The sequence below is a fragment of the Vulpes vulpes genome, chromosome 8 (assembly GCF_048418805.1).
Source record: "Vulpes vulpes isolate BD-2025 chromosome 8, VulVul3, whole genome shotgun sequence".
Taxonomy (NCBI): Eukaryota; Metazoa; Chordata; class Mammalia; order Carnivora; family Canidae; genus Vulpes; species Vulpes vulpes.
This window is the reverse complement of record NC_132787.1, coordinates 4,497,010-4,524,398: the sequence shown is the minus strand read 5'-3', so window position 1 is coordinate 4,524,398 and position 27,389 is coordinate 4,497,010. Positions and strand designations below refer to the sequence as shown.

At 40.2% G+C, this 27,389-nt stretch overlaps 1 protein-coding gene across 7 annotated transcripts in view; it reads right to left on the bottom strand.

Annotated features, from left to right (window-relative positions):
* LIMA1 (LIM domain and actin binding 1) overlaps nucleotides 1–26,986 on the bottom strand; it is an 88,372-nt gene extending 61,386 nt beyond the window's left edge. For 4 of the 7 annotated variants that reach the window (XM_026000309.2, XM_026000310.2, XM_026000312.2 and 1 more), the window contains exon 1: nucleotides 26,846–26,986. The gene's annotated coding sequence lies outside the window, so the exon portion shown is untranslated. Of the gene's footprint in view, nucleotides 1–1,261; nucleotides 1,544–26,845 lie in introns of those variants that run through there. The other 3 variants (XM_072765324.1, XM_072765326.1, XM_072765325.1) reach the window with 2 other exon arrangements.
* Between the last annotated feature and the right edge of the window lie 403 nt (nucleotides 26,987–27,389).

Here is a 27,389-nt window from a genome sequence, read left to right as displayed (position 1 = left end):
CAAATTATCTTTCAGTAAGAATATAGTACAGTGATCTTCCTAGAATGGTCAGCATCAGGGATAACCATTTGTTGTTTCAGTGAAACTTAGAGTTATACTGGGCCTGCTTGAAATACTCTCCATTGTGAATATTTTGACTTTCGTGGGCTTGAATTAAAGGTGTGATAGCTCTCCCTACTTACCGACACTCTCTTAGATGGGAATCTCATTCTCAGACTTTAGGACAACTTCCTTAATCCTAGAAATCTTGCTAAGAATGAGAAGGGGGAAAAAATGGAGGTGCCTGGGTAGCTCAGTTAAGTGTCCAACTTTTGATTTCAGCTCAGGGTTGTGACATGAAGCCCCACATTGGGCTTTGTGAGCAAACTGTGGAGCCTGTTTACGATTCTCTCTCCCTCTCTCTCTCTCTCTCTCTCCACCTTCCTTCTCTCAAAAAAAAAAAAAAAAAGTGAGAAGGGCATGTACTGGAAAGACATATCTAGAAGGAAGTATTCAGTTTGGGCTGCAATATCTTTGAATATTTTTTTCCAGAGGCCCATTTGACTTCAAGATCCAATCCATTGCATTGCTATGTACAAATAATAAAAGGCACTATCACTTATTGGACATTTACTAACTCGCTTAATCCTTACAACCCTGGAGACAGTGTTATTTCCATAAAAAAAGAAAAAAATGGTCCACTGAGGTTGAGTAATTTGTCAGAGGTCATACAGCTAATATATGGCCCACACAGAAATCAGTGTTCAGACACCAAAACCCAACCTCTTAGGTCAAATGCATTCTACTATCACTTCAACTGTGATGGAAGAAATTGCTGGATTGGTTATCAATTGTGTGGAAGAGTTAAAGGAAATGGATATAACAAAAACAATTCTTAAGATTTTAGCCTCAGAGACTGCAAGGACAGTGGTATAAAGAACAATAATGGAATACATAGAAAGGGTAACTGTTTCCTGAGAAGGAAGATGTCTTCAGTTTTAGATACATAGGACAGATTTTAACAACAAGAAGGAACCTTAGAAATCAAGTAGCCAAGTCCCCCTTCTTACAGTAAGAGAATTGACCTATGGTCCAATAATTTTCCCCAACTCACCAACTAGTTAGTATGAGAGCCAGAGTTCTAATTCCCAGTTCAAAGTTCTTTTATCACACCTGGTAGCTTGAGGTAGGATAGCTTAATGTCCTATGGGTGAGCGGTAGCCTGGAGATAAAACCTTGAACAAAGGTCCTTTAAAAGTTTAAGGGTTGGGCAATGACTCACTGGAAAATTTGGTCCCAGGTATCTGCTTCCTTGAGCTCCTGCTGAGGGTGAGGCCTGTAGCTGCTCCAGGAAACCTACTTTAATAAATTCATTTACAGACCTAACTAAGCAAACTGTCTTGCAGAATCCAGGCTGAGACTAAAGCAAATGAGCTGCCACTAACACAATCCTGTTCTTATAAATCTAATCTCCTAATCTCATCATATCTTTCTCCTCTCACTCTCTCTCTCCCCTTCCCTCAGGAGATAGTTACTTGTGCAAGAGGCATAGTTGCCTGAACACAGACTAAAAAAAATTAGAGAGAACAAAGTACAAACTCACTCGTTAAAAGAAAATGTTATTTTTAGAAACAGACTGTAGAGTTCTAAAGTTTTTTTTTCTTTCTTGTTTAATCAAGAACTCTTCCTGATTTGAACATCAGGGAACAACTAGTTAAAAGGAAAAGACCAACCTAAAAGAACTTCAGGGTGCAAAGAGAAATTTTAAACAAAAGCAACTTGAAATTTGTTCCCACATAATGATATAAACTTACTCCTTCCTTCCCTTTTTCTTTCTTCCCTTCTTTCTTAGCTCCATGCCTAGTATGGAGCCCAAAGTGGGGTTTGAATGCATGATCCTGAGATCAAGACCTGAGTTAAGAGTCAGGTGGTTAATCAACTGAGCCACCCAGGCACCCCTACATTTATTTCTAAAATTTCTTATTTTTTACAAAAATAGTGACTAAATTCACATACTTGAAAAAGGTTTTGAAAGTTAATAGTTTTTTTAATTTTTTTTTAAAATTTATTTATGATAGTCACACACAGAGAGAGAGAGAGAGAGAGAGAGAGAGGCAGAGAGAGAAGCAGGCTCCATGCACGGGGAGCCCGACGTGGGACTCGCTCCTGGGTCTCCAGGATCGCGCCCTGGGCCAAAGGCAGGCGCCAAACCGCTGCGCCACCCAGGGATCCCATTAATAGTTTTTTTAATTTACAATTTTTAGATTTACACGAGAGTTGCAAAGATACACAGAAGTTCCCATGCAACTTCCACCTAGCTCTGTCTTATATTACCACGGGACAATTATCCAAATTAAGAATTTCCACTAAAGTCTTCTTTTTGTTCCAGGAGCCTACACTACATTTAATAGTCATGTCTTCTTAAGTCTCTTCCAATCTCTTTGACAGTTCCTCTCTTTTTGTCTTTCATGACCATGACATTTTCTTTTTAAGATTTTTTATTTATTTATTCGTGAGAGACAGAGACAGAGGGAAAGACATGGTAGAGGGAGAAGCAGGCTCCCTCTGGGGAGCCTGATATGGGACTCGATCCCAGGACGCCGAGATCACGACCTGACCCAAAGGCAGACGCTTAACCACTGAGCCATCCAGGCATCCCAACTATGAGATTTTTGAAGAGTACTGGTCAGGTATTCTGTAGAATGCCTCTCAATTTGAGTTTCTTGTTTTTTCCAATAAAAAGAACCAGGGCTCTTTGAAGAAGTAGTTGAACTGGGGTGGGACAAATATACCTGATGAACTTGGGACATCTCATAATCCTTAAAAAAAAAAAAAAAAGGGTTTTCCTTTTTAAAATATGATGTTTTCTCAGATTAGATCGAAGTTATAGAATTTTGGGAAGAATACCACAGAACTCACGTGGCTTCATCCTCAGTGTATCCTCCTATCAGAAGGCACAAGATGTTGATGTGTTATTATTGGTGATGTTAACCTTGATCATTTGCTACTATGCTTGCCTCTATAATTCATAAATGTTTTGGGGGAGATATTTTATTCCTATTCCTTCTTAAACTTTTACTCATTAATTTTAGCATTCATGGCTGATCTTGCCTTCATTAATTATTATTGCCGTGTTCCAATGGCGATTTTCTGTTGCCCTCATTCCTTTTGCATTTATTAATTGGAATTCTTCTATAAGGAAGAAATGTCCTTTTCCTCTTGTTTATTCAATCTTTTATTTATATTAGGAGAGACTCAGGGATATTATTTTATTTCCTGGGTTATAGTAATTCTTGGATTATTTTATTCCCAAGCTAATTTTATTTTGTTGCTCAAATTGTTCCCAGCTTTGGTCATTTGGAGCTCTTTCAGCTTGGCTCTAGTGTCTATTCAATGTGTCACCAATTTTTTTTTTTTTTTTTTAAGCAGTCCTGCTGTTTAGCACTATAAGATGTTCCAAACATATTTGCATGGCCTCAGCCCTGAAATCAACCACTTCATCAAGGAGTTCTGATTCCTTGATGAAGACTAGAGAAACCAAATCTAGGCACTACATGTGCTCATCGCTACTGAGATGTCACTGCTTCTAGGCTCTCTTGGAATACAGAACCAGGAATATATGTATGTGTATTAACTCATGTATATAATACACATCTATATTTTTATATTTATCTTTATACCTGTGTTTGTGTAGAGATATATATAAATATATATAGACATATATAGATATCCACACACACACACACATACACACTCACACACACACATAATCTAGCATTACAAGATTCATTCTAGCATTCTTTTTATTTATTTGTAACTTTTTTTCTCTGATAGGGAGAAGCCAAACTCTATAGAATTTTTTTTTTAATTTTTATTTATTTATGATAGTCACACAGAGAGAGAGAGAGAGAGAGAGAGGCAGAGACATAGGCAGAAGGGAGAAGCAGGCTCCATGCACCGGGAGCCCGACGTGGGACTCGATCCCGGGTCTCCAGGATCGCGCCCTGGGCCAAAGGCAGGCGCCAAACCGCTGCGCCACCCAGGGATCCCCAAACTCTATAGAATTTTGACATGAAAAGATAATCTCCAAAATTATGCCATGACCAGTTTCTACTCCTTTGATACACCATATATTTTTTCACTCCACCTCGAATGTTATCTTTCCTCAATCTATTCACCTTTCAAGACTCCAGGAAAGACAGCATAGGGTTCTCCTCAAAAAACCCTTTCCTGAACTGCCCTAGTCCTGTTCCCAATCAGCACAGGTCACTCCCTTTATCTTACTATAATTTTATAAATTCTCCTTGTTAGAAAGATTCTTAGGATCAGGGGACAGGTCCACTTTGCCTCTTGCCCTCTTGCTTCAGAAGGAACTTTATGAATAAAATAGAAGGAACTTTATGCATATGATTTGAATGAAATTGCATGAACGTTTAAATTTTATCCAAACACTATCAGCACAACAAAATGAATGCTTATTATTCAGTCTTAAGTCTAGTTGTTGAGAAAGTACATATCACTTTTCGGAACCATGAATTAGTAATTTTAGCTAATGAAACTTTGAGATATACTCAAGAGGGCAGCCCCGGTGGCTTGGTGGTTTAGTGCCACCTTTGGCCCAGGGCCTGATCCCGGAGACCCGGGATCGAGTCCCACATTGGGCTCCCTGCATGGAGCCTACTTCTCCCTCTGCCTTTTTCTCTGCCCCCCTCTCTCTGTCTCTTTCTCTCTCTGTGTGTGTGTGTCTCATGAATAAAAAAATAATCTTAAAAAAAAAAAAAGATATACTCAAGAGATATGAAAAGAAAAAGGAACCAGTAAATATAAATACTGTACATAAAAGGCTCACTACTCTATTATCCAGCAACACTGTGACACAGAAGTTTGTAGGCAAGTCTAATGAGTCTGTTAGAATTATCACTGCTAGTGTTTTTGGAAGAGTTTTAGACAGGCCTCTGTAGAAATCTGTATTCTAGACAATAAGAAAATTGTAACAATGATCAAATTCCTAGGGGTCAACAAGGATGTAGATGTTTGCATCAAGACAAAAATCACTTCAATAACATCTTGTCTCTTTTTAAAAATCTCCTTTTAAGGATATTTTGCTCTTAAAAAAACCACTATGATGCAGAGCCAAAGTAATGAAAAGTTGGTTGTGTAATCCTGAGAAGCAATTTTACTTCTGGAAACTGCTCACCAAAGAATTAGAGCCACTTTCACTGGGCGCTTACAAAATTCACCCTTAGTGATTCACACTTTACCACTCCAGAAAAAAAAGAAGAAAAGGAAGCACACTTAGTATCATCTTTCCCTCCCTTTACCTATGTCTGGGGAAAAATAACTGTTATGACTATCTATCTGAGTTACCAACCTTTCCCTTCTGTCTTCTCAAAACTTTCATTTCACCTCTGCCTCTATCCTTGCCCTCCCTACCTAAAAACATGCTCATATCTTGTTCTTAGAGGGGAGGAGGGGCAGAGAGATAGGGGGAGAGAGAAAATCTTAAGCAGGCTCTACGCCCAGCATGTGAACCTGAGCAGGCAGGGCCCGATCTTAACCCTGAGATCTTGCCCTAAGCCATACCAAAAATTAGATGCTTAACCTACTGAGCCACCCAAGGTGCCCCCAAGCTCACATTTCTGATGTGTTTATGTACACATATCTGAAATTTGTATATATAGATTAATAATGTTTTTTTCTCTTAAGCCTTTTTCCCCTCAATCTATCACCTCAACCTTGATCCAACTTCACAGTCAAACCTTAGTCTCTAGGTGCTCACTGTTTCCATTTTCTCACCTTCCATTCATCCCTCTGACCACTTGGGTCTGTCTTCTACTTCTACCATCATACCGATGTTACTCTCCTAAAGGTCTCTTGCTATCAAATCCAAGGACCATGTCTTAGTTGTTATCATTCTCTGTTGCTGTTTGTTGATTAGTCTCTCATTTCTGACATTGTATTTTCCTTTTTTTCTTAACTAGAACTCTCCTGATTCCTATCTTTCAAATCATTTTCAATTTTTGGACTGAATCCCTTCACTCTCCCTCTGCTCACCTCTGTTCCTAGGCATTACTGAAAGGTCAGTTTCTCTCCTCTCTTTGGGTAAGCTCAGCCACTCTCAACTCATCAAAGATCACTTAACACCAGACAATTTCCAAAGATATATCTTAAGCTGTAAGCTTAACTTCCAGCCCCAGAATTTCTACTGCATGCTGAATAGCTTCATATGTTCCATAAATAAACAACATAACACAGTGCAAATCATGTGTGTCATTCTCTCTTATCTTTACTCCTCGAATTAAGTTTAACCACAAAAAATTTTTCTCCCATGATGAACTGGTATATACATTTTTGCTTTTACTAAATAAAATAATACAACATGAAGTATAGTATGATCTAACAAAATGTGCACAAGTTCTAAAGTTAAAAAGAGGACTTACAGGCTCTTGCTCTCCCTCTTTCTAATTGTGGTGACTACTGGCAATTTTGTCACCTGAGGAGTATACCGTCACCTACCTGAGTTTGTCAAGTGTTCTTCATAAAATGTCTAACACAGTGACATATAGAAGGGAGAAAAAAAAGAGGCTAAGAATATAGGCAATCGAGTAGAATCTAGCTGTCGAATCTTACACCATATACTAGCTGTTATAATCTGCCTCAGTTTCCTCAAATTGGGGATAAAAGAACCTACTTCATAGCTTTGTTTTGATCATTAAAACAAGTTCCTAGGGCAGCCCTGATGGTCCAGCAGTTTGGCACCACCTTGGACCCGGGATCGAGTCCCACATCGGGCTCCCTGCATGGGGCCTGCTTCTCCCTCTGCCTGTGTCTCTGCCTCTCTCTCTCTGTGTCTGTCATGAATAAATAAATAAAATCTTTAAAAATAAATAAATAAAACAAGCTCCTAAATGTCATGTATGAATGACACTACCAAGCACCTAATAAATGCTCAAAATGTTTATTATTATTTAATCAGCATTATTTTACAGGCACCCTTTCACATGTAGACTTAATACAAACTTTTTCTCATATCTTTAGGCAGGCTCAATTTCTCTCTCTTAATCCCTTATCTTTCTTCATACATATTCCCCACTCTGTTTGAAAATGTTTTGGATCCTCCCTGGGCTTATGCTACCTCCCAGCTAAAACGACACACACGGGGGGGGGGGGGGGGCACCTCAAGTATTTGTAAAATAAAGGGAGGAATACCAGTCATTTGAAATGATTTCCTGGATTTCAACTATTTTTATAGACTAGTGCTTTGGCGGGGGGGGGGGGGGGGGGGGGGGGGGGGGGGGGGCAGGGTATGAAACAGTGGGCTATTTATTCCAAGACAAATATTTCCAAATTATAGGAAACCAGTGGATACAGCATTAAAAAATGGTTTCTAGCACCAAACTCAGGTAGAATAATACTGAATCCTATCAATACAGGTTGTTTTAGTCAACTGCTTTTGTTGTCATAATTCAGGTGTTTTCTTAGAAATGTTATTCCTTACAAATAACCATTTGGCTTTTGAAACCCTTAATTTAGTAGGTCACAACCTTGAGTAAAACAAGAATCACCTAGGAAACTTTTTTTTTCAAGTTTGATATGAATTTTATTCTATTTTATGTATAACTTTAAGTACATAAAGGTTTATTTCCACAGGCCTCAGGAAATAGGTAGAAGTCACAGGACAATGTCTCTTCCCACCAACAAAGTTGCGTATTTTGGTTAAGTGTCCTAGAGAGAAAAACTGTAATTTACATTTGTAATGCTGTGCAAGATTCTTACATTTGACTTAAAAGCAGGCTGCAGTGGAAATTTTAGTCCTCTGCTCCGGTGCCTGGACAGAAACCAAAAGCAGTTGAGCATGACAGGGCAAAGGAGGCAGTGAAGGTGGAAGACAGGCACCAGCATGGAAGGAGAAAGGAATTCCAGATTCCTTGGAATGGTGTGTTTCTTTTTTTCCGTCCCTTGTTTAAGTCATCTCTATAGGAAGGTGCTGGGCAGGGATCCCAGAGAAAGGAAGGGTCCAAGACTCCTTTAAGTGGCCTGGGTGCCAGGCACTGCCACAGCAGCTAGTAGAGGAGAATCTCCTCTCTCAGATTCAGGGAGACCCAGGATGGAATGCAGAATAAAAGGAATGCTTATAGGAAACAATTTTTCTTGGAAACCTATATGGCCAAACCTCAGCCTTTGGTCCAGTGCAACCCCTGCCTCACTTGTCAACAGTGAAATATTAGTTTGGCTAGAAGAACCAGCTAGAATCACACCAGCTTCTGCTACCTTCATGCTCACTGTTAGAAAAAGATGAACTTGTATGAACATTCTGATCTGTTAACTCCTGGGGACTGCTTTATTCTTTCCCCAAAGACTGTTTGTTGATCAAATAACCCCCAAAAGCTGAATGCTAAAACACACCATTGTGGTGTGTGATTTCTTAAGAATGGACTGGTGGGCAAGGCCCCTGCGTGGCTCAGTCGGTTAAGCATCTGCCTTTGTCTAAGGTCATGATCCCATGTCTAAGGGTCCTGGGATGGAGCGCCATGCCGTGCATTGGGTTCCCTGCTCAATAGGGAGCCTGCTTCTCCTTCTCCTGCCTGCTCAGGCTCTATCTCTGTCTCTCTCAGATTAAAAAAAAAAAAAAAAAAAAACACTTAAAAAAAAAAGATGGACTAGCAGTGTGGTTGAGCTGATAGGGAAAAGCCCTACCTCCCTCCCAAAGATCAGCTGATCTGCTCTACTGCCTGCAAATCTCAGCCTGAGGTATATTTCATTGAGAGCAGAAAGCAGAGAAGCAGTTTAAGAGCAGAAATGTAGAGGAAAACTAAAAAAGAACCATCTTGATAGATTTATCCCATGGTATGAAGGAGTGGGCAAAGAGCCCAGTGGCACTTTGCTCATCCAGCAAGCAATTTCTGTCACTGTGGGGACCAACTTCTGCCCATTCCATAGGGTCTTGAACAACTCAGGGACTAGGAATTAATTAGTCACCACCTCTGTAGGAACGAGGACCTTCATCTCACATTTGGTGCTGGGTGTCACGCAACCCAGGAGTACTTGCTCAGGTAAACATGGCAGCCTGACTTTGTTGATGGAAATGGCTGACACTTTACCTATTATCTGAATTTTGACATCCCTACTATTGATTATTTCCATAATGCCCACCCCTTCATTGAACACTGGACCAAGTTTCTTCTTCTTCTTCTTCTTCTTTTTTTTTTTTTAAAGATTTTATTTATTTGAGAGAGCAAGAGTGAGTGAGAAAGAGCACAAGTGGAGGGGAGGAGCAGAGGGAGAGGAACAAGACGACTGCTGAGCAGGGAGCCTGATGTGGGGCTCGATTCCAGAGATCATGACTTGAGTCAAAGGCAGATGCCTAAATGACTGAGCTACCCAGGCACCCCCGAGACCAAGCTTCTGATAGTTATCTACTGTAATGGAGTTCATTTGCTCTTGATTTGCAATGTCGCATGACACACTTGTATATGTAAGTCACCTGTTTCAGCTCTGTGTCATCAATCACTAAGTTAGAAACATTGTCTTGATTTTCTGCTCTCCAGGGAAGTTTGTTTTAAATACTGATTTCCAGGTCCCAATCCACAATTCTGACTCATTAGGTTTGGAGTAGGGCCTGGGAAGACCACATTTTAACAAGAACCTTGCAGTGGTTCTAGTGTCAGAGGTTTCCCCATCACATGTTGGAAAATATTGAAATAAAAGGGTTTAAGACCCATATGTATTCCAAGAAAAATAGAAAAATAGAAGGATAAAATATTTTTTTTATTGCTTACTTTCAAATATTGCCATTCAAAGAGCACCTGGGTGGCTCAGTGGGTTGAGCATCTGACTCTTGAATTTGGCTCAGGCCATCATCTCAAGGTTGTGAAATGGAGGCCTGCATAGGGCTCTGTGCTCAGTGGGGAATCTGCTTAGACTCTCTCCCTCTGCCCTTCCCTCCACTCACACTTGCACTCTCACAAATAAATAAAATCTTTAAAAACAAAAACAAAAACCTTGCCTGCCCAGAAGGCACAAAATTACTCTCTAACTGACTCATGATAATAATATTGTGTTTTTATTCCTTTTTTCTCGAGTTGGATTTGTTGCTGAATTTAAAATGCTGCTTGAGAAAAGTATACAAAATTTTAAAAATGGTATCTGAGCAGAAATTCCAATTTATTTTTACCTACTGCATAGGAGAGCAACTGAAGTTGAGATGTCAAAAGTTAAAGAAGGAAGCCAAAAGACTTGGGCTCTAATCTTTAATCTGCAACTAATTAGCAGTATTATCTGCTAGGAAGTCATTTCTTGTGTAAAATGAATGGGTTAAAATTACCTAGTATTTTTTCTAACTGCAGGTCACAGTTAGTGAATTATGAAATCAATGTTAACAGATCAGAACCAAGATGTTTGTTTGTACTAAAGAAAAAGAATAGAGGGGATCCCTGGGTGGCGCAGCGGTTTGGTGCCTGCCTTTGGCCCAGGGCGCGATCCTGGAGACACGGGATCGAATCCCACGTCGGGCTCCCGGTGCATGGAGCCTGCTTCTCCCTCTGCCTGTGTCTCTGGCTCTGTCTCTGCCTGTGTCTTTGGCTCTGTCTCTCCTTCTATCTCTCAAGAATAAATAAATAAAATCTTTAAAAAAAAAAAAAAAGAATAGAATGAAACCCATAATATCAGGCTGCATCACACAAAGTGTAAGTATTCTTTTATAAAGCTTTTGTTTCAGTTATTTGTGTGTGTATAAACTGGGTAAGAATGTAAAATATTTCTTACTGTGGGATGTGGTTAAAAAGATTACAGTTTGACAAGTGTTGGCAAAGATGTAGAAAAATTGAAATTCTCATATACACTGCTGATGAGAATGTAAAATAATGCAGTTGCTTTGGAAAACAGCTGGCAGCTCCTTGGAGGGTTAAACACATCATTATCACATGATCCAGCAGTTCTACTCCTAGGAGGGCACACACACACAGAGAAATGAAAAAAGAACACATGGCCACACAAAAACTTGTACAAGATTGTGTATAATAACCATTATTCACAATAGCCCCAAACTGGAAACATTGCAAATGTTCATCAACTGATAAGCAGATAAAATGTGGTCTATCCATATAAGGTATAATATTTAGCCATGAAAAGGAATGAAGTACTGATATATGCTACAGCATGAAGGAACTTTGAAAAAATTATGCCAAGTAGAAGAAACCAGTCACAAGGATCATATGTGATTCCATTTATTTTTTTTATTTTTATTTTTTTGTGATTCCATTTATATGAAATGTCTAGAAGTGACATACCTATAGAAACAGAAAGTGGTCACTTAGCCCTCACAGTGGAGTTTGAAGACGATCGGACTGCTAAAGGGTATGGGGTTTTTCTGGGAGGTAAGGAAAGCATCATAAAATTGATTGGGGGTGATGGCTGCACAACTCTGTGAATATACCAAAAACCACTGAACTGCACACTTTAAATAGGTAAATTGTAGGGATGCCTGGGTGGCTCAGTGGTTCAGCATCTGCCTTGGGTTCAGGGTGTGATCCCAGAGTACTGGGATTGAGTCCCACATCGGGCTCCCGGAAGGGAGCCCTGCTTCTCCCTCTGCCTCTGTCTCTGCCTGTCTGTGTGTCTCTCAACAATAAATAAAATATTTAAAATTTTTTTAATTTCACAATTATTAGAAAAATTACCTATCTCCTTTTTTTTTTTTTTTTAAGATTTATTTATTGATGAGAGACACACAGAGGCAGAAGGAGAAGCAGGCTCCTCATAGGGAGCTGGATGTGGGACTCAATCTCGTATCCTGGGATCACACTCTGAGCCAAAGGCTGAAGCTCAAGGGCTAAGCCACCCAGGCATCCCTACCTATCTCATCTTAAATGTTTCTTTTGGACACATGAGCAATTACTTTTTGTAGCTTTTTTCCAAAAGTCAAATTAAACATGAATCACTTTTTTAGTAAAAATGTAACTAAATTGCAAGAAGGAAAAGTCCAGACATAAATGTTGGGCCTTCATAAGGTTCTTGGGCAATTCAAAAATTTTCAATCTTTGATTAAATCAGTGATTTTCAAAGTTTCAGCAGCCAAGGTGGAATTACCCTGCATCCTTCCTATCTCCCCACACCACCCTCCTTTAACCTTCTTCCTTTTGGGCAACCTCTTCTCAGTCCTCAACAAGCGCTCCCAATTGGGGCTGCCAATTTGTTCACTGCCTAGCTTCCTTGTCTGTGACTGGGCAAGCGATAGGGCTGCTTATCATAAACAATGATGTGCAAACATACAATGTAAGCAAAAGAAGTCTCTGCCCACTCTTGTATACCCCTTCCCTCAAGACGATTTGACTTGCCAGAGGTAACCTGTCATACTTTGTAGTAAAAATTTTCTGATATCATCTATACGTGATAATTATAGCACACAGCACAATAGGCCAGTCACTGTCCCAAGCATTCTACAATATATTATTTTATCCTCATAACAACTCTTGAGATACTATATCGATGACTATTTTACAAATCAGGAAACTGAGGCATGGAGATACTAATGCCAACTTATAAACACCTACATTTTTAAAAAATTACAATGATTTTATGTTAATGTACTATTCAGCAATTATTTATTTCCTCTTGGACATCTTACCACACACAAGAGGACATATAGGGAAGGACACATAGATGCAGGAGGACATTTGGATCTACCTCAGCCTTTCAGTACCAGATACAATTTCACTCCCCAACAGTCTATAACTTATTTAACCTGGCCCCTGTCAATGAATACATAGGTTGCTGTAGGTTCTTCATAATTAAGAACAAGACTAAAATGAACATGTTTCTACCATTGCCTATTTGGAGGTGTGCATCTATGGTATAAATTTCTGGAAGCAGCATTTCTAGTTTAAGAGGACTATGCATTAAAAATTTTAATATACATTCCCAAATTTTCCTCCAAAGAAGTTACATCAATTTATACATATATTTTGCATCAATTTATATTTGAACCACTAGCTATATGAGAAAGACTATTTTCCACATCCTTATGAATACTGAACATGATTAATCCTTTGGATTTTTTCCAATCTGCTAGATGTGTGAAAAAATGGTACATTATTGTTTTAGTTTTCATTCCTTTAATCATGGGGAAGGTTGAACATATTTTCAAATGTGTGCGAGGGGGCGGCCCTCAACACACTTATTTTCTGAAACTACATTTACTTTTTTTAAACATTGTTTATAAATTGTTTATTAGCTCTACAACTTAATTACATTTTAAAGTTGCAGAAGGACTTTCTTAGTCACCACGTGTGACTCCTTGTACAATTCAAACTGCCTCTCACAGCAGCTGTCCTTTCCTGGTGTCTGATTCCTACCCAGATCTCATTAATATTCTTTCCAAACAGAAATGTTGCTTGACTATACAGATGAGATCGTTTTTATAGAGTTCCCTTCTGTAGGGCACCCACCCCTTGACTGCTCATTAATATTCCCACCGGAGTACAATCCTGGGAGAAGCCTGACACTGAGAATCCAAGCATTAAGATCACTTCAGCTGCTACCTTCAACTAGCCAATCTAATGCTTCTCAGTTGTGCCAGGGGGTGAGAGGAGGGAGGTGAGGGAGGGATTGGAGAGGGTGCTTTGAATATCTGGATCTGTGGAATCTGAATTTCTCATGCGGAATCCAAACACTTTTAATTTTTCTTTTCCTTTTTTTTTTTAAGATTTTATTTATTTATGAGAGACACAGAGAGATGGGCAGAGACATAGGCAGAGGAAGAAGCAGGCTGACGTGGGACTGGATCCCAGAACCCCAGGATTACAACCCTGAGCCAAAGGCAGACACTCAACCACTGAGCCACCCAGGTGCCCCCACTTCTAATTTTTCTTAAAAGAGTCCCCTACGATTGCAATGTAAAAACAGCTTTGGGAGCTTAAATTTGGCTTGATCCTAGAGTTATTAGGTCCCATCAGGGAGGCAGACACTAGCCCTAATCACCCACCATCCAGATGGACTGTATCAGAATCAGGTAAAGAATCTGGGCCACCTTAGCATAAGCCTGGGGATTGGTTATTGGGCACTAGTCATTCGCACGGTGATTCATTCCATTTGATTTTATTCCCTTAGTACTTACGATACCATGAAACAAATATTCTCATCTTACGGGGAAAGAAACTGAAGTTCAGAAAGGTTAAATAACTTGCTCAAGATCACACAACTAGTTAGTCTCACAGATGGTATCTGGGGGTGGTCTGGGCCAGTCTTATCCTAAGTATCTTGAAATTAGAAGGGCTAATTCAAATGTCCCAGCCTGTTCTACATCTAAGCCCACTCTGCCCCTTTCAGCTCAAATTGACATCTTGAGTCTACCACTAACTTATTGGGTAACACTCAGAAAATTACTCTAAGTCTTAGCACATCATCTCTAAAATGTTCCTTTAGCTCAGTGCTAAAATAAATACTTTATAAAGTGATAGTGGTGGTGGTAATAAAAATAGTGAACATTTACTGAACACTTACCATACTGTGTTGTTTTGCACATAGAAGTTTCTTAATCCTCACAGTAACACACTTAGAATATTATTGTCCCACTTTACAGATGAAGAAACTGAGGCCCAGAAAGGTCAAATGAATGTTAACATTCGTTTTTTTTAGGAGACTGAGATGAGAATAAAATGACCTCTAGCACAGAGAATAAACCATGCTAATGTACCCTGTATTTCAGGGTCAACTTATTTTTGTTAAATCAGTAATAAGAAAAGAAAATCTCTAATGTCATCTCTGAGAAACTGGCAGTAACTACCAGGAACACCAGATCTGTGTAAAACCCTGATACCATTTCTCTGCACCCAAAAGTCTATGCTCAAATCTCAAGTCTTTCTCAAATCTCTCTCACTGCATAAGGGCTAAATTTTAGGTGTTCTCAATACCTCTGTAAAGACTCTAAATAGAAAATGAAAAATCAACATGCAACATGGCTTCTATTACTTTATTCATCAATTTTAATATCTTATCTTCTTGTACTTTGGAAACCCAAATTAGCTTTTTTACATAACTGTGGTAACCTTCACATATCTTGTTTAGATAGGTAAAAGAGTAATGTGCAATTACAGCCATTGGGGGCCCCTGGGTGGCTCAGTCGGTTACGTGCCTTCAGCACAGGTCATGATCCCAGGGTCCTGGAATCAAGCCCTGCATGGGACTCCCTGCTCAGCAGGGGGCCTGCTTCTCCCTCTGCCCCTGCCCTTGTTCCTGCTCTCTCTCTCTCTCTCTCTCTTCTCTCTCTCGCTTTCTCTCAAATAAATAGTCTTAAATAAAAACAATTTTGGGTCTAAAATTTTTAGGTCACAAAGAACCACCTAAGAATCTTCCTAATCTCTGTTTTCTTCTCCTTTAAATTAAAAATTACCCAATCTACTGCAAGTTTGATTCTACCTCTCTCTCAAATTTAATTTGTTATATATTTGCTTGGTTCTTCTTCCTCCTCCCCCTGCCCAGTTGATAATTAACTTTACTGTAAGGGCAAACATAATCTAGTGGATTGAGGGGTTTTTTTTCAGTATTTTTCATACATAATAAAAATCTCTATCAATAGGTTAAAAAAAAGGATAATTATGTCAGTAACTTCAAATTTAATGTGAAAAGTGGAGAAAGGCATAGTTAATCAGAAAAAGAATGTGGAAATTTAGTCAACTAAGACCATTACAGCAAGCATAGATTTACTCTGAATAGCCTGTTTCTCCTTCAGCCTTTGTACCATTACGTGCTTTAACATCAGATGCATCAAATATCAGTGCCTGGGGGGATCCCTGGGTGGCTCAGTTGTTTAGCGCCTGCCTTTGGCCCAGGGAGGGATCCTGGAGTCCCGGGACTCAATCCCGGACTCAATCCCACGTCGGGCTCCCGGCTTGGAGCCTGCTTCTCCCTCCTTCTGTCTCTGCCTCTCTCTCTCTCTATCATGAATAAATAAATAAATCTTTAAAAAAATATATCGGTCCTGGTAGGGTACAGAGGCTCAATCAATATGTCATATAAATAAAAAACAGCATTATGCTAGTTTTCAGTTGCCACATATCTCAACAAAGGCCCAACCACATAACTGAATGTCTAGAAACCACATGCTCACAGATCTTGTCAATTAGGTGCTTAATTAAGACAAAGTAGCTAAATTAAGTCTGCTTTACAATGTGTCTGCTTTACAATGTCAAAGCCGAAGAAATATGTATGTTTAAGAAGGCGGCTTCCCTTAAGGATACAACCTCCTTATACCAGTCCTTTGTCCTTAATAATTAATCGAGTTTTCTCCAAATACAGGGCTTCTTAGTTTCACGCTTGGCCATTTCCAGGAAGGGCCTGGCTTCCATTCTTCTTATCTGAAATTTTAGATGATGTGTTGTTTTGTTTTGTTTTTTTCAGGACTTGCTCAATCTGAAAAGCCAGTTCAGATCAATTTAACCAAATCCCTTCAAGCAAGAGAATTAAAACAGGTTTACTGAAAAGTGACTCTTCTCTAGGCAAGTTCTCTAATCTCTCCTTTCTGTACAAATCTGAGAAGCTAACCCAGAACAATGCTTTAATCGAGGACAAACATAGCTGAAGCTGGTCAAACAGACTTATAAACCACAGAGCCATAGAAGTGATAAAATTTTGCTACTTATCCCAATCAATGCTATGCATCTTATTTCTTAGGGAATTGTCACAAACAATGTTAATGTTTTAACCACATTTTAATGTTTACCTCCTAAAAATTACCTCAAATTATGGTGCTGTTCTAAAAAGTTATTGAGAGGCATTTATTGAGTAGTGGTCTTTTAGTTGGCATGGGAAAGTCAATCAATTTTGGGGGGGGTCTTAGTTTCTTCATCTCAAAAACATATTCACAAGGGATAGTCTTAAGGATTACCAGTTTTTTTGTTGTTTTATTTTTTTAGAGAGAGAGAGAGAGAATCTTAAGCAGACTCCATGCTCCTCCAAGGATCCCGATGATGCAGGGCATGACTTTACAACCAATCATGACCCGAGCCAATATCAAAAGTTGGACTCTTAACTGACTGAGCCACCCAGGCACCCAGAGATGGTTGTGAGGATTAAATGAGAGAATAAAAGTAAAGTACTTTGAAAACTGTAAGTTGCTATAAAAACTATTTTAAGTTCAAGTAAGATTTCAGCCAATTTCAAGAAAAAAAATGGAATTAAAGAGTAAGTCTACCCACTGAAAGGAAATTGGAAATTAGAACTGATGATTTCGACTGTCTGATTCAACCAGATATTAACAAGAAACCCCTTGTTTGAAGCTGTTGCTAAAAATCTTTCAAGTCAATAGGCATATAGTAAATACAATGAAGATAGTTTCATCTTTCCTTGAGGATCCTAGGTAGCTTTGTTATTTTTCTTCTAGAGAAGAAAAGCAGAAGAAAACTTTCAGTACCTGGATTCTAGTTGGCTGGATCTAGTTGTAAGTTGTCTAGTCAGTTGGATTCCAGTTTTGCTTGCTATTAAAAATGTAATGAGGAGCACCTAGGTGGTTCAGTAGTTGAGCGTCTGCCTTCGCTCAGGATGTGATCCCAGGGTCTTGGGATCCAGTCCTGCATCAGGCTCCCTGCCTAAGTCTCTGGCTTCTCTGTCCCTCATGAATAAGTAAATAACATCTTAAAAAAAAAAAAAAATGAGAGCTAAAAGACTGGTATGGGCAGGAGTAACAATCCTGGAAATAGATGCTGACAGTAGTATTAAAATAGTGCCCTGGATCCTGGGAACACCTCGGAAAACCTGCACTCAGAGGGAACTGAATCCTGGCGATCACAGCCTCCATTTGTCCTGCTCCCTTCCAAAATCCTCAGAGGTAGCAACCTCTTCTGAACCCTGATAGAACTATATCAGCTGTTGTCCATTAAACAACACCAAACTTTGAACTGCAAACCAACCTAAGCCTTATCCTCAAGGCTTATTCATGCATAAAACAAATACTTATTAAGGACTTACATGTGTCAAGCAGTGCTCTATTTGCTAAAGGTATAAATGTTAAAAGTGACAAAGTCTCTGCTCTCATGAAGCTTCCATTCTATTGGGCAAACAGGACAATTAAATACTGTGATTAGTGCAGTGAAGGAAATACAGAAGGAAATACAGTGGTAGGAAAAGGGGCAGATGCTTTAGATAGTGGTCTGGGGAAGGCCTCTTTGGGTAAATGACATTTGAGCTGAAACCTGAATGATGGGGAGGAGATAGGCAGCCAGCCAGGTGGAGAGAAGAGACGTGGGAGTTTTCAAGATGGAAGAAATAGCAAATACAAAGGCCCTGAGGCAGGAATAATATGGGTAGGGAGTGAATGAAAAGTATGAGATGATGACAAAGCTGAGTGGCAGCCAAATTAAATAAGCAGTGGTCAAAGATCTTAATTTTATTCTAAGTGTAAGGCAAAGCCAAACAATTTTATGTAACAGTGCTTGCAAAATGAGATATATTTCACATACTCTATGAAAATTGTTTATGTATAATGGCTATGAATGAAAAGGAAAGGCAGAGTTTTCACACTTAATCTTTTAAGGAAGGAATATTCATAAATAGTAACAGTACTGAGGTAAGAAAACAAAATTAAAACGAAATGCCAAGTGATGACTGAGGAGGGAGCCACTGATTAAAACAGAAGAAATTTTAAAAGGCTTTATTTTTTTAAAGGAGCATTTTATTTGAGCTCTTAAGGAAAAGGATTTAAGCAGGACTGGGAGGAGGGAGAGGAGCCTGAGGCTGTGGGAACTGCATGAGCAAAGGCACAGAGGCAGGAAGGGACAGGGTGGGTCCAGGAAGCCATGAATCACTGCATCGCTACAATGCCAGGTGGGTGGGTAGTGATGTGGGAGATAAGCCTGGAAAAATAGGCTGTCAGGGTGTGGGAGAAGGGGTCTTGAGTGGCATTTAGAGAAATTTAGATTTAATTTATTTGGGGCTTTGTTTCCCCTTAAGTGTGTAAATGAATCTCCTGGGGTACTTGTTAAAACTGCAGATTCCCAGGCCCCATTCCCCCCAAATAAATATACAAATCAATATATTGATTTGTAAGTCCAAATGGGACCTGGAAACCTACCTTTTTAACCAACACCCAGGTGATTCTAAAGCAGGTAATCAAGGAAACCAGATTTTGAAAACCAGTGTTGTACTTTTTTTTTTCTAATGACAACTCTGAACTAAAATGGAAAAACTGAAGCCAATTCTAAGGACTGTAGCAAAAAAAAAAGGGGGGGGGGTGTTATGAATTAGAACAATGACAAAGAGCCATTATCATTGTTGGGTAGAATCAACCAAACATGGTGATTGATTAAATATGAGAAAAGAGGACTGAGGCGTTCAAGACAACTTCAAGCTTTCTCCTTACGGAAATGAGGTGGACACAAGTGCCTGGTACATAGAGAATATCCACATGATCTGCCAGGTAGTTGGAAATATGAATCTGGAACTCAAGAAGCTATGCAAACGCACTAAACATACTGCTTTAGTACTCTTAAGTAAATTCAAGACAAATTAAAGAATTATAAAAAGTAAAAATAATAAAAATTAGAAGGCAATCAAAGTGAATACTTAACCCATCTTCAGATGACAAAAGACTTCTCAATGTAAAAGCAACAAAAGAAAGCCCAAAGAAAAAGATCTATAGATAAGTAATAATATATCATACATAAAATGTAAAGGCAAATAACTAAACATTTGACCATAGGGCAAAGAATTAATATTCTTAAAATAAAGAGCTTATACAAATGACAGAGGAACAAACCAACTAAGAATAGTTTCTGTATGGAATAGTGGAAGTTGTTAAGTAACTTGGCTTGGCAACGTAAAGTCTCTTGTCATAAAATGAGATTTGCTTTACATCCATTAGAGATGATGGGGCTTTGTGGCATAGATCAGCAGGGCTTTTCTGACTTACGTAACTAGGTTGCCAAGTGTCAATCTATGGGAGTGCTTCAAAAATGCCAGTCTTTGCAACTTCTATTGTTATGAGAGCACAAACACATTAAAGTGCCTCTAGGTTCCATTAGCCTTGCTACCAGTATGAAAAATTGCCTTTACTGCATCTAGCCTTTTTTCTTGGGCTCGATATATCTAAACTGGGTGAAGGGTAAAGGATGGGACAAAAAATAATTTCAGTGTCTAAAGAGATCTGTCTTGCAAGGCATCCTTTTAGTACAGAGGCTGTCCGGACTTTGGGATCAATAACCCAACCCTCCCACTTTACAGAAAAGGCTCAGGGAGGATGAATGACTTGCCCAAGATATCAAGTGGTTGGTTCCCAAGTTGAGAATCCTGACTTTCAGGTCAGCAGCTTTTCCATTTTCCAGTGCTGCTCGAACAATCACAAGCTCTGGCTTCTCACACCAACAGGCATTTAAAATGCCACAATTTCAACTTCTATGCACTTTCCACTTCATACTCCACTTATTCGATTTGGCCTAATAAAATATCTGTACTCCCTCCCCCAAAGTCCCAAATAAAAGAAAGAACTCCAGACAGAAAACAACATAATTAAAATGTAAGACTCAAATAAAAATGGGAATGGATCAACCAAAAGACAATGCACAGAAGAAACTGAAATGGAAATGAATATATGAAAAATGTTCACTCTTATTAGTAATAAAATACAAGTTAAATAACTTTTGCTTAACAAGTCAATAAAGATTAAAAAAAATAAGATCCAGTATTATGAAGGACACACTCAGATGGGCACTCACAATCAGTGCATATGACAATGTTAATTAGTCTAATTTCTATGAAAAGCAATTTGACAGCAGTGTTAGTGTTTTTAAATTTTTTTTTTTTAATTTTTATTTATTTATGATAGTCACAGAGAGAGAGAGAGAGGCAGAGATACAGGCAGAGGGAGAAGCAGGCTCCATGCACCGGGAGCCTGACGTGGGATTCGATCCCGGGTCTCCAGGATCGCGCCCTGGGCCAAAGGCAGGCGCCAAACCGCTGCGCCACCCAGGGATCCCCTGTTTTTAAATTTTTATTCCCTATTCCCTATTTATTCTGGAAATCTAACCTAAGAAAATAGTGAGTGATTTGTACAAAGATTTATGCATTAATTTGTTCTCAATTTTTTCACTTGTTAATAATGTTGTAAAAATCAAAATACCGATGTATAGAGTTAAATTATACAATTATACAATACAATAGGATATTGAACATCCATTATAATTCTTTTCAAATAATTTTGATGCCATGGAAGCTTATAACATAATGTAAAGTGAAAAAGTAGATACAAAACTATATCTACTGTGATAAGATGACCCAATAACCTGTGTGTATCAAAGGGGAAAAAAAAAGACTGAAAGGATATACACCAATCTGGAACAGAATATGGAATATTTTACCTTCTTTAGAATTTACTTTTCCTCAAGTTTTCTATAATAAGCATATATAATACTTATATTCTAAATGGATATGCATGTCTGTATATGTGAAAATAAAACAAGAATTATATATATATATATAATATGAAAAGAGGTTTATTTTATTTATTTATTTTTTATTTATTTATTTATGATAGTCACACAGATGGAGAGAGAGAGAGAGAGGCAGAGACATAGACAGAGGGAGAAGCAGGCTCCATGCACCGGGAGCCCGACGTGGGATTCGATCCGGGGTCTCCAGGATCGCGCCCTGGGCCAAAGGCAGGCGCTAAACCGCTGCGCCACCCAGGGATCCCTGAAAAGAGGTTTAAAAAATAATCTGCAAATCACTCAGATGGAGATATGTTAGTTGAAGCCATGCACATAGATCAGACTGCACAGGGAGACTGTATAGTAAGAACAGGATGCTGGACCATGGCAAACACCCACATTTAAGGGGCAAAAAAGACTGTGAGTTAGTGAAGGGCATGGGAGGAAGTGGTTAGATTAGAAGATGGACAACCAGGTAAAGTCATGTCAAGAAAGCCAAGTAAGAACAAAAAAAATTATCCGCTCTGTCAAACGTTGCCAAAGGATTAGGAGGGATAGCAAGGGCAGAGACATTACAGAGAAATCACTGGGTACAATGCAAGGTCAGACAGGTTTCTTCTAGTGCTGGAGGTGAAAGCCAAACCTGAAAAAATTACCTATTCAGTGAAAGTGACTATGAGGAAAAGAAGTCCTGGGCCATTTGATTAAATTTCAGTTTATGGGGGAAAAAAGATTGTGGAAATCTAAAACCAAGTAAAAGTATACCAGGATTACTAATCTATGGGTAATGAAAAATTGGCAAGAAAAATCATGTTTGAAGGGTTATGAAGTTTTCCATACTGTAAGCTCTGTTACAGGATACATAAGAGAAAAAATAGCTCCACGCTTGTCATCAGAAGTACAGCAGGTAAATCTTTTTTAAAAAGGGAGGAGGCACCTGGCTGGCTCAGTTTGTAGAGCATGCAACTTTTGATCTTGGGGTCATGAGTTTGAGCCTCATGTTCGGTGGAGAAATTACATAAAAATAAAATCTTTAAAAACAAAAAAGCACAAAAAGTTGCATCTTTTTTCCCTTAAAGATGAAAGTTCTTATTCAGTGTAGCATTATTAAGAAACTCTTTAAAAGAAAATAAAAAGAAGGGATCCCTGGGTGGCACAGCAGTTTGGCGCCTGCCTTTGGCCCAGGGCGCAATCCTGGAGACGCGGGATCGAATCCCACATCGGGCCCCCCGGTGCATGGAGCCTGCTTCTCCCTCTGCCTGTGTCTCTGCCTCTCTCTCTCTCTCTCTCTCTCTGTGACTATCATAAATAAATAAAAATTTTAAAAAAAGAAAAGAACAAGAATGTAAAATATCATGGTGTCAGGTTAACTTCTCATGACTGCACATGTGAAATCTCTAGAAACGTTTTCAAGTATAAAAAATCATTTGACATGCTAAATAATGGATTGCTTATTGGGTCAAATCTTGTCCTTTTAATAAAAAGAGATCTTCATTTGCACAATAACTTGACTGCCTCTCAAGGACTTTGCATACAGCCACACAATAAACACATCCTACCAAGAGTACCATTTACCATAGAATCTCAATTCCCCAATCATTAAGTAAGAAACTACTCAATTTACAACCATTCATTTGTTACTAAAGAACCTTGAGAGTCTGTGTTAAGTAATTTAACATCACCTGGAGATTACTGTACACAATCCAAAATAAAGTACTTTAACTTCCTATCACAAAACACACAGTGAAAGACCATAGCAACCTTAAGAAAAAAGTCTTTTTTTTTTCTTTATGGAAATTCCCGACAAGTCACACATTTTCCTATCTGCTGAAAGAGTACAATTCCAATCTAAATAAAAGTCACCTATTTCTGAGAGTACGGAATTAGGAACACCTGAAAACTAGTTTCGTTGTCAATATAAACAGTGACAAATTTTCGCAATTTGTGGTTATGTGGCCTTTTATGGCAAAGATGTCTGATGATCTCCCATACTCTCAACATTCTTTTGTGTTTGGGTGTATAGGTCTTTGATGAACCTTTCTGGTACAGAAGCTCTAATTACAATTGATTGTTGAAAAATATCAGAGGAAAGCCACGAATTTGAAACTCTAAGAAGAACAATCACTAAAACTGTACTTGAAAACATTTTAAGGAAACAACATAATCATTGTAGATACCCAAAATATATGCAAATACTGACTGGCTTTCCAAAAATTTCTAGTAGAGACCACTTTCCTAGAGTGTAAACAGAAAGAAAAGAAGGTCAAAGAAATGTGTTCATCAAGTACCATGGCTCAAATTACCAAATGAGACAACCACTATCTGTTTTATTAACTCAGAATCTCTATTTAAAAAACCAGGGGATCCCTGGGTGGCGCAGCGGTTTGGCGCCTGCCTTTGGCCCAGGGCACGATCCTGGAGACCCAGGATCGAGTCCCACGTCGGGCTCCCGGTGCATGGAGTCTGCTTCTCCCTCTGCCCGTGTCTCTGCCTCTCTGCCTCTCTCTCTCTCTCTCTCTATCATAAATAAAAAATAAATAAATAAATAAAAATAAAAAAACCAAAAACGCCTGGGTAGCTTAGCTGGTTGAGCATCCGACTCTTGGGTCTCAGCTCAGGTCTCGATCTCAGGGTCTTGAATTTGAGCCTGGCATTGTGCTCCACGATGGGCATGGAGCCTACTTATAAACAAACAAACAAACAAAAAAAACAAATGAGAAAAATGAAAAACATAATTACACAGAAGGGATTGTGTCATGTTCATCTTTTGTACACTAGATCACTGACACACAGTAGGCAATAAAAGCCTGCAGTTACATGAAGAGTGCTTGACTACCATAGACTTCAGATCATCAAAACTCTGCAAAGAATCTTCAAACATTTCTAACCCTTTCCTCCACTCATTTGCCCATCCTGTTGCCCCTTCAAAAGAAAGAGACATTTGGAAGGCACCTTAGCAAGAAAAAGTATCCTCTGTCATCAACATGTGCTGTTAAAGAACTATTTTCACTTCTGAAACTTTCTCTTCTTAGAATTATTAGAAGGTTGAAAGTTGGCCCACCTTTAACCAGAGTCTGGAACAAAATCTGAATGTACCAAGTTAAATAAAGTTACACAATGAAGCAATTTTTCAAAATGGCACTGTTTCACTAATGTTTCCAATAAGCTATTCCCAGAAACTCTACAGTTCAGGGACTACATGGTGACAACACTTAGAGAGAGGCCTGATCCCAAACAGTGGAAAAACAGCTCCACCAACTATTTATTGAACGGATGCAGAATTAAGGATAGGTCCTTACCCCATCTTCAAAAGGCCATACCTTTGGCAAAACACCCCTCGTGAAATATAAGCAAGGGGCACTTGTGTGGTTCAGTGTCTGCCTTTGGCTCAGGTCATGATCCCGGGGTCCTGGGATCAGTCCCACATTGGGCTCCCTGTAGGGAGCCTGCTCCTCCCTCTGCTTATGTCTCTGCCTCTTCCTCTGTATCTCTCATGAATAAATAAAATCTTTAAAAAGAAAAAGAAGAGGGAACCCTGGGTGGTGCAGTGGTTTGGCGCCTGCCTTTGGCCCAGGGCGCAATCCTGGAGACCCGGGATCGAATCCCATGTCCGGGCTCCCGGTGCATGGAGCCTGCTTCTCCCTCTGCCTAGTCTCTGCCTCTCTCTCTCTCTCTCTCTCTGTGACTATCATAAAAATTAAAAAAAAAAAAGAAAAGAAAAGAAAAAGAAGAGCGAGACAAACATGTGAAGAAAATAATTCACAATACTTAAAAAGTTTTTTGTTATTATTGTTTATTTTGTTTTAAGGAAAAGTAGAAGAGGGACTTTTTTTTTTTTTAAGTAGGCTCCACAGTAGGCTCCACACCCAGCGCAGAGCTCAATGTAGGACCAGAACCCAACCCTGAGATCAAGACCCCAGCCTAGATCAAGAGTCAGACGGTCAACCAACTGAGCCACAGGCACCCAAAGAGGGACATTTTTCTAAAACTGTATTATCTACCCACAGCACTCTGGGCTGATCTCTCGTACAGCACTAATCTCAACAAACCTGTACGTTGTATCTGCTGATTTTTGCCTAATCCATTTGATTTTAATTAAGCTTTTTTAGAGTAAAGGGATGTTCGGAACTTTGAATCCATAGGACTGACGAAACAAGAGGCACTTGATAAATGTTTTGTCCAGAAAATGATATGTTCCTAACGTAATTATCTAATACCATGTTACGTACTGTTCTGTCAATGCAAAAAAAAATAAAAAATTAATAAAAGGAAATACATGTGCATGCAAATCTTGTGGGGTTTTTTTTTTTCCTGCTAATTCTATAGCTTTTTGAATATCTACCTAAGACACCGTCATCCTTCATTCAGGCTATCACTCCACAGAAACTTAGAATATGTTTGGCAGGGTCATCTTCTTTTTGCGTTTACATCAGATCTCAGAAGAAAGTTATTTCACGGCTCCTAAAATGTTTGTCATTTGTGAATAGCAGTAGTAACCGTGAGGATAAAAAAAAGTATTCCGTTCAACCACTTAAATCAACAGTGGTGAAAGAAAGAACACTTAATGCAAAAGACCTCTCCCCTAAAGGGGTATTGTCTTAAGGCTGATAACTCCCTGAGTACCTTCAACTAACTCAACAGGCCAAGTCAGTAGAACCATCTGGATTAGGCAAGACTTTTGAAAGCTAGAATGAGGTGAAAGACAATAGTAGTTCAAATATCCCTTACCGGGATCAGCTAAACTCGTTGTTGTAAGCGCACCAGTAAGGAGGCAAGGAAAGACGCCAGATGGTTGGCTCCTAGCACCTACAACTTCAAGCTCAGGAGGTGCAGCCCCGGGTGTACAATTACCTTATATTAACACCTACGTATGTCGGTGACAGGTGCCAGCGATATATACCCGATAGCGATTGCAGGATGACACTGGGCTGCAAGGACTGCTATGGTCTCAACATACCTCAAAGGGGTGTCAGTGTCTTAGAGTTCGGTTGGCAGAATGGGAGGGGTGGGGGGGAATCGAAGAGGGAGGGAACAGCTTGGAAAGGAGCAGCTGAGTATCAGAATGTTTCCCCAGGAGACTATTTTGAATTCTGAAGAACTGCCGCCTTCCTCCACTACACCAAAAATGTAGTATCTAGCTAGAAAAGAGTTCCCGATGGAAGAGCTGGTCCTATGAGCTCCCGCCCTCTGGCAGCAAAGGTTCAGCCCCAAGATAATTACTCCCAGGACCAGCGCAGCAGCCAGAAGTGAGGAAAGAGCAGAGGAACCAGGATCAGCGAGCGGTTCCTCTACTCTCCCTCCCTCTCTATCTCTCTCGGGAGGAGGGGGGAGGGGTGCACGCTCCCTGGGCTGCCCCCGCCCCAGAAGGCGCGGGAGAAAGAGACCGTGGAGGGCAGCCGGGGTCTCGCGCATTCTCCGGCCGTGGAGGGCGTGGAGACAGAGGAAGCGCTTACCTGGCTAAAATCGGTCTTTCCTCTTTGCTGCCGGCAGCCCCGCCGCGGGTCCCGGGCGCTCTGCCTCGCGCACCTGTCGCAGCGACCCAGCTGCAACACCTACAGCGCCTGCGGCCCCGCCCCGCCCCGGCGCCGAGCCCCGCCCCGCCCCCGCCGGGCCCCGCCCCCCGCCGCGGGGGCGCGCACGCCCGCCGGCCTCCCGTGCGGCCTCAGGGCGTGCGTGCGCGCCGCCGGCTGCGTGCCCTGCGTCCTCGGCTGGCTCGGGCCGCTCGGCCGCGCGCGGCGTTGTCGTCGGGGGCGGGGGCGTGGCTGCTCTTCCGACGGGGCCGCGTCGCGTTCTCCGGGCGACCCTGTGGGACATCCAGGCTCCTGTGGGAAAGCCTCGAGCGTGGCGCGGCTCTGCTCTGGCCTTAACTCGGGCGCGCAGTTTCCGCGGTGTGACTCGGGAGCGACTGGGAGGTTTGGCCTGGGCTCAGTGTAGGTCGGTCCCCACCCAGACTCCTGGTGCTTTCGGGGTAAGTTTTGTGCAGAGAGGGTGTTTGTG